This window comes from Staurois parvus, unplaced genomic scaffold (assembly GCF_062004578.1).
Source record: "Staurois parvus isolate SC_StPar_1 unplaced genomic scaffold, SC_StPar_1.0 ptg000392l, whole genome shotgun sequence".
Taxonomy (NCBI): domain Eukaryota; kingdom Metazoa; phylum Chordata; class Amphibia; order Anura; family Ranidae; genus Staurois; species Staurois parvus.
In genome coordinates, this window is record NW_028318188.1 from 5,907,544 (window position 1) to 5,915,552 (window position 8,009).

Genomic DNA, 8,009 nt, shown 5'->3' on the forward strand with positions numbered 1-8,009 from the left:
ATAAATATCTTCAACCAGGGTTCATATAACTTTCACCCAGAATTCACACATTTTCCCAACTGACTCCAAATAAAAATGTAAGTGGGTCAAAAAACATGTGGGGAGCACAGTGGCTAAATGGTTAGCACTTCCACCTGGCAGTAATAGGGTCACTGGTTCAAATCCCAACCACCCCACCACCTGCCTGGAGTTTGCATGTTCTCCCTGTGCCTGCGTGGGTTTCCTCTGGGTACTCTGCTTTCCTCCCACACTCCAAAGCCATGCTGATAAATTAATTGGCTCCTGTCTAAATTGGCCCTAGTATATGAATGTAAGTTAGGGACCTTAGATTGTACTCCACTTGAGGGTTAAGGGCTGATGTAAATGTACAATATACAGTTGTGTTCAAAATAATAGCAGTCAGACATCACTAACCTGATCAATCACTGTTTTTGTTAGAAATGATATTTCTACATGGCAAATAATTTACTAGCAGGTGTAGTAGAGTAATATAAATCCAACTGACCCAACAGTCATGACATGCATGCTGCTGATTCTGTGTAATTGAATTACTAATTGAAAGGGGCATATTCAAAATAATAGCAGTGTGGAGTTCTATTAGTGAGGTCACTCATTCTTTGAAAAACAGGTGGCAATTATTGCCCTTATTTAAGGAAGGAAGGCAGCAAATGTTGTACATGCTGGTTACAGTGCATTTCTCTCTGAAATTCCAAGGAAAATGGGTCGTTCCAGACATTGTTCAGAAGAACAGCGTACCTTGATTAAAAAGTTGATTGGAGAGGGGAAAACATATAAAGAAGTGCAGAAAATGATAGCCTGCTCAGCTAAAATGATCGCAAATGCTTTAAAACTGCAACCAAAACCTGAAAGACAAGGAAGAAAGTGAAAAACTACCATTCGAATGGATAGAAGAATAGCCAAAATGGCAAGGACTCAGCCAACAATCATTCCAGGAAGATCAAAGAAGGTCTAAAGTTACCTGTGAGTACTGTTACAATTAGAAGACGCCTATGTGAAGCCAAGCTATCTGCAAGAAGCCCCCGCAAAGTCCCACTGTTGAACAAAAGACGTGCTGAAGAGGTTACAATTTGCTAAAGAGCACATTGACTGGCCTAAAGAGAAATGGCGCAACATTTTGTGGACTAATGAAAGTAAGATTGTTCTTTTTGGGTCTAGTGGCTGGAGACAGTTTGTCAGACGACCCCCAAACACTGAATTCAAGCCACAGTACACTGTGAAGACAGTGAAGCATGGTTGCGCAAGCATCATGATATGGGGATGTTTCTCATACTACGGTGTTGGGCCTATTTATTGCATACCAGGGATCATGGATCAGTTTGAATACATCAGAATACTTGAAGAGGTCATGCTGCCTTATGCTGAAGAGGAAATGTCTTTGAAATGGGTGTTCCAACAAGACAACGACCCCAAACACACCAGTAAACGTGCAACATCTTGGTTCCAGACCAACAAGATTGACGTTATGGAGTGGCCAACCCAATACCCGGATCTTAATCCAATAGAAAACTTGTGGGGTGACATCAAAAATGCAGTTTCTGAGGCAAAACCAAGAAATAGAGAAGAACTGTGGAATGTAGTCCAATCATCCTGGGCTGGAATACCTGTTCACAGGTGCCAGAAGTTGGTTGACTCCATGCAACACAGATGTACAGCAGTTCTCAGAAACAGTGCTTATACAACTAAATATTAATTAAGTGATTCAAAGGAAAGCAAAGTCTTCAAACATTTTTCAGTTTATATAGTGAGTGTTTGAGTTTGTAAAGAAGAATACAAACACTGCTATTTTTTTGAACAGTCTAATATTCACTTTTCTTCAATGTTTTTAGAGGAACAACACAAATTTGATCTATTTTTCTTTATGTTTTGATTTGGAATAGAATGTGTAGTGTTCCCAATGCATTTGTGTGTATGGAAATAAAAGCTATTAGAAGGATTTTGAGCTTTATTCACTTTTTCAACACACTGCTATTATTTTGAACACAACTGTATATGTAAAGCACTGTGTGTACCTGTATATAAGTACCTGTAATAATAACATATAAATAGACACCTTAAGTAAATGTCCACATTTGCAGCCATATTAGGATAACACCTGCTTTATATTTTTAACATGTTCCCTTTCACAAAGCACAACGTAAATAAAAAAACTTTCTTTTTTTTAAGCTATACATTTTTAAAGTTATATTAAATTCCATTTTTTTGGTTTTACTAAAGTAAAAAAGATGTTGTACTTACCTGTTCTGTGCAATGAAATTGCACAGAGCACTCCCTTACCTCTTTGGTGGTCCCCTACAAGATCTGTCCGCTCCTTCTCTCCTCTGGGTGCCCCCTCAGCAAGTGCAATGGAGAAGGAGCACCTGTGTGGGGACACACCCCAATCCGGGCTGTGTTCATCCATAGTTACACACAGCACCGGTAAGCCCTGCACCTTCCTCACAGGAGTTTTACTGACAGCAGAAGGAAAAAGATCTTCATTTTAAGGAAGGTATTGAGTGAAGGTGGATGGGAGGCTCTGTTTAGCACTCACTTTTCTTGCTGATTGCAATGGACTGCTGAGTTTGAGCTGGTATACAATGTATTCAAATACAGAGTAATACCTGTTGATCTGCCAGAAACCCAGTGAGCGACTAATCTGCTCTTTGAGCTGAAAACACAGTGCTTCTGCTACTATTAATTCCAAGTTGTGTTTTCAGCCCTGCTCTGTTCTTCCCTTGGACTATGCAACACCTCTCTCTTAAAGCGTTACTAAACCCACGACAGTAAAATCATTCTGTATATGCAGTAAAGCATGATTGTTATACTCACTGTAGTACCTAAGGGGTTAATCCTCCACATTGTGTAAAAAGGCTGTTTGATCCTGTCATGTCATGTCCTCCCATTCTTCTACTGTCCTCAATCCATCTGCTGATAGTAAAGAACTCTAGGGGTCACTCTGCACATGCTCAGTTTAGTGTATATAGTTAGAGAGTTTAGAGAGCTATTTAGCAGTTTATATTTACTAAAATAAATGCATTTCCATATTGTACTGTGGGACATCAGATATAGTGAATGTAGGGTCCTGGGTTTAGTAACACTTTAAGTTATGAAGGAGAGGAAAAGGTGTTCTGTAGTTCAAAGGGAAAAAACTGGGCAGGGATGACAACACTGTTTTTGAATTTACTTACAGTAACCCTTTCTTGTAAACCTATCAAATGTGCTCACCCTAACCTCCATGTAACCCTAACACTAGAACTCACATTTCTCTTCTCTGTAATGCAATACTAACATCGACCTCTCCCTTTATCCATATAACTAAGACTTACCATGACTTTTCCTGTAACCCCAACACTAACATTCATACGTACGTTTAACCCTAATGACAACCCTCCCTATAACCCCAACACTAATGCTCACATGGACCCTGTTTGGCGGTCCCCTCCGCATAGGTGAGAACAAGGCCTAAACCCTAAACCACTTGTTCACATGCGCGCCTCTCCTGCTTTAGGATTCTCTGCACCAAAGACTAACCCTTTCTATGCAAAAAGACTCTAGCAATGGAATGTACTTATTTGTTGCAAAATAGGCTGGGGAGGGGGACATGCTGCTCTTAGCAAACATATGGCTGTTAAAGGTGTGAGAATGGAGGCTAAGGCCTGGTTCACACCAATGCAGGGGCGGACTGACCATTCGAGCACTCGGGCACTGCCCAAAGGGCCCGGGGTCAGTAGGGGGCCCCATGAGATGCCCCTGGTACTTTTATTAGGCTTTTTTGGGTGTGGTTTGAGTGTGGGCTAGGACACAGGGGCCCCATGATTCCTTATTGCCCAGGGGCCCCATGAGTTGTCAGTCCACCCCTGCACCAATGCATTGTGCTTTTTTGTCTGTTTTGCAGTGCGTTTTTGCCACGTTTTGCATTTTTTCAGGTTTTTTTTAACTCAAAATATTTGTTGCTGGGCAGAATAAAAATGCAAAATGTGGCAAAAACACAGCAAAAACGCACTACATGCATTTCAGCAGCTTTTCCATTGAACTCTATTGTAACAAAAATGCTGCTTTTTGCATTTAAAAAAGTCCCTGACCCTTTCCAAAAATGCAGCAGCTCAAAAAAGAATACATGTGAATATGTCCCGTAGGAAACCATGTTAAATGGGCTGTAGTGCGTTTCTGCAAAAAGCACTAGAGAACGCACTGGATTTGAACCAGGCAAAACGATAAAATACTTGTATGTATATAGGCACTGTACAACAAGGGGTAATACGGTGATTTTTTTGCAAACTACGCTTCTCAAAAAATTAAAGGAACGCTGAAAACACATCAGATCTCAATGGGGACAAATCTCAAGCTGGATATCTATACTGATATAGACTGGGTAATGTGTTAGGAACATAAGAATGCCCCATTGTTTGATGGAAATGAAAATGATCAACCTACAGAGGACTGAATTCAAAGACACCCCGAAAATCAAAGTGAAACAATTATGCAACAGGCTAGTCCATTTTGCTAAAATTTCATTGCAGCAACTCACAATGGTACTCAGTAGTTTGTATGGCCCCCACATGCTTGTCTGCATGTCTGACAACGTCGGGGCATGCTCCTAATGAGACGACGGATGGTGTCCTGGGGTATTTCCTCCCAGATCTGGACCAGGACATCACTGAGCTCCTGGACAGTCTGAGGTGCAACCTGGCAGCATCGGATGGATCGAAACATGACATCCCAGAGGTGTTCTATTCGATTTAGGTCAGGCAAGCGTGGGGGCCATTCAATGGTATCAATTCTTTCATCCTCTAGGAATTGCCTGCATACTCTCACCACGAGGCCGGGCATTGTCGTGCACCTGGAGAAACCCAGGACCCACTGCACCAGTAAAGGATCTGACAATGGGTCCAAGAATTTCATCCCAATACCTAATGCCAGTCAGGGTGCCATTGTCTAGCCTGTAGAGTTCTCTGCGTTCCTCCATGTATATGCCTCCCCAGACCATCACTGACCCACCACCAAAACAGTCAATGCGAATGATGTTACAGGCAGCATAATGTTCTCCACGGCTTCTCCAGACCCTTTCACATCTGTCACAGGTGCTCAGGGTGAACCTGCTCTCATCTGTGAAAAGCACAGGACGCCAGTAGTGGGCCTGCCAATTCTGGTGTTCAATGGCAAATTCCAATCGAGCTCTATGGTGCCGGGAAGTGAGCACAGAGCCCACTAGAGGACATCGGGCCCTCAGGCCACCCTCATGAAGTCTGTTTCTGATTGTTTAGTGAAAGACATTCACACGAGTGGCCTGCTGGAGGTCATTTTGTAGGGCTCTGGCAGTGCTCATCCTGTTCCTCCTTGCACAAAGGAGCAGATAATGGTCCTGCTAATGGGTTAAGAACCTTCTATATAAGGTAAGGTAACTGCCTGTCTCCTGGAATCTCCTCCATCTTGAGACTGTGCTGGGAGACACAGCAAACGTTTTGGCAATTGCATGTATTGATGTGCCATCCTGGAGGAGATGGACTGCCTGTGCAACCTCTGTGGGGCCAGGTATTGTCTCATGCTACCAGTTGTGACACTGACCCTAGCCAAATGCAAAACTAGTGAAAAACAGTCAGAAACAATGAGTAGGGGAAAACATGTCAGTGGCCTCCGCCTGTAAAACCGTTCCTGTTTTGGGGGTCATCTCATTGTTGCCCATCTAGTGCACCTGTTGTTAATTTCATAAACACCAAAGCAGCTGAAACTCATTAATAATCCCCTCTGCTACTTAACTGACCAGATCAATATCCCAGGAGTTTAACTGACTTGATGCTATACTCTGATTAAAAAGTGCTCCTTTAACTTTTTTGAGCGGTGTATAAAAAGTTATACTTTAACGCAAAACATGTTCAACCCCAATGCACAAATGTCAGGTCTCAGATTAGCCCCAAACCCTGTACCTTTAGGAATGCAGGGTACCATTGTAGGTGTGCATGTCGACTTCTTCTACAAAACTTGATGACATCCTCAGCCACTGATAGGCTTTCAGTAATGACAGGGAGGTGGGTGCACCAGACATTGTAATGGACAGCCTAGTGGCCAATGACAGCGGATGCCACCCTACTTCTGTCCTATACCTTTAGGCAGCCATGTCATACACTACCATGTGCTCAGCTACAAAGCTCATAACATTTACCTGCTGTGTGTGGATGTCTCATGTTACGTGGAAGCATTAAACTTCTCAACAAACAATGCAGAATTTCACCCCACCAATCTAATATTACACACTGATGACAATTCATAGGCATTCATAATCTGTGCTAAAGGCATAAAGTGTACGAAGAATCTCACATTTCCACTATATTAGTTTGGGTTTAAACATGCAAAGATCAATCGGTTTATATGTAAATGCGTTTTCTAAGTTAGTGTCTTTGGTGGAAATGTTAACCCCTTCATGCCTAAGGGTAAAACAAATGTAAATGCCTAAGCACAATTCTGCAACATTGACATGTGTTAGTAAAACCGTACATATCATCACAACTACTTTGTATATCCAGGTGGATTATACCTTGATTTTTTCAGGACAAATTGGGCTTTCATTTGGTGGTAAATGATAATGGATAGCTCCTGATTTTTTTTCATTATCAAAGGAAAACTGGCCCAAAATAGTAAAAAAAATCATTTTTTTTTATTTAGCTGTGTGTTTCTTGTTACGATCATAACCTACCACCAAAAAACAACCCAAAATAAATTCTTTATTTTTCTTTTATTTTTTAATATTTATCTTTTTTTTTTTTTTTACAAACATTTTTTTATCTCTCTATGTCAGGAGTTAGAGAGATGCAATGTATCTCTCTTCTCCATTCATAGAGAGAGAAAAAAGCAAGGGGGCCGGGCTGCACAGTGACTGATCATTGTGATAGCCAATCAGAGGCTATCACAGCGATCATGTGACCAGGAATTGGGAGTCCCGGGTCCCGATCATTAGAACGGGACCCGGGGCTCTCAGTGACACCGTGGTCCTTGTGCTGGGAGTGCGCCGAGCGGTGCTCTCCCAGCACAAAGATAGGTATGCAAATATGCGGCCCCACGGAAAAAAGCCCAGTTCCGTGAGGCCGCATATTTGTGTGACGTCGGCGTCAAGGGGTTGAATTAAAGTGTTACTAAACCCACAACAGTAAAATCAGTCTGTATATGCAGTAAAGCATGCTTGTTATACTCACTGTGGAACCTAAGGGGTTAATCCTCTGCATTGTGTAAAGGAATGACCCATATGGTGATCAGTGCCCTGATGATCAGTGTAGATGCCCCCTCTGAGGAATGCCACTTACCGGCTCTCCACTCCTCACACACTGTCAGCGTGAGGAGGACTGCCATTAACTGGCATTTCCTTTTTACTTGCGATCAGCTGTGATTGGGCAAAACAGATCACATGACAGAGCCTGTGCCATCGGCTCTTTACTGTGATCGTTGATCTGCTGTGTCCCAGAGACAGAGCGCACCAACGATTGCCACGTGCCCCCGGGGGTGCACGTGCAGTTAGAGTGGGAGGACATCACATGACGTCCTCCCAGAACAAGAGAACCGCCGCCCACTTCCTTTTATGGCGGGTGGGAAGCAGTTAAAATTATGGACAATTTCAAGGCACCCTCTAAAATTATGGACTGTCTCGAGATACCCTTTAAAATTATGGACAGTCTTGAGGCACCCCATTCTAAAATTGAGTAAACTATTCTAATAGTTTTATATAACGCAGCAACATCCACACATGTAGAACACCCAACGCTAGAGGTGATTTATTCTTCCAAATCAAATACACTTTTGCACACTGGTACTGACTAGTATTACAGTGATTCAGTTTTTCTCCATCACTGTGACATCAATGTGACCCCAGCACTGACGGAAAGAGGCAGGGGAGGATCAAAGATGCTGTGCAAGTAACTGACATCCTCCTTGTCAACTGATGTCATTGGTTGTCAGGATGCCCAAGGCTAGGTCTTAATGGCGCACAATGAAAACCTGTGGCTTTGTGTAACTAAAAGTCAGGC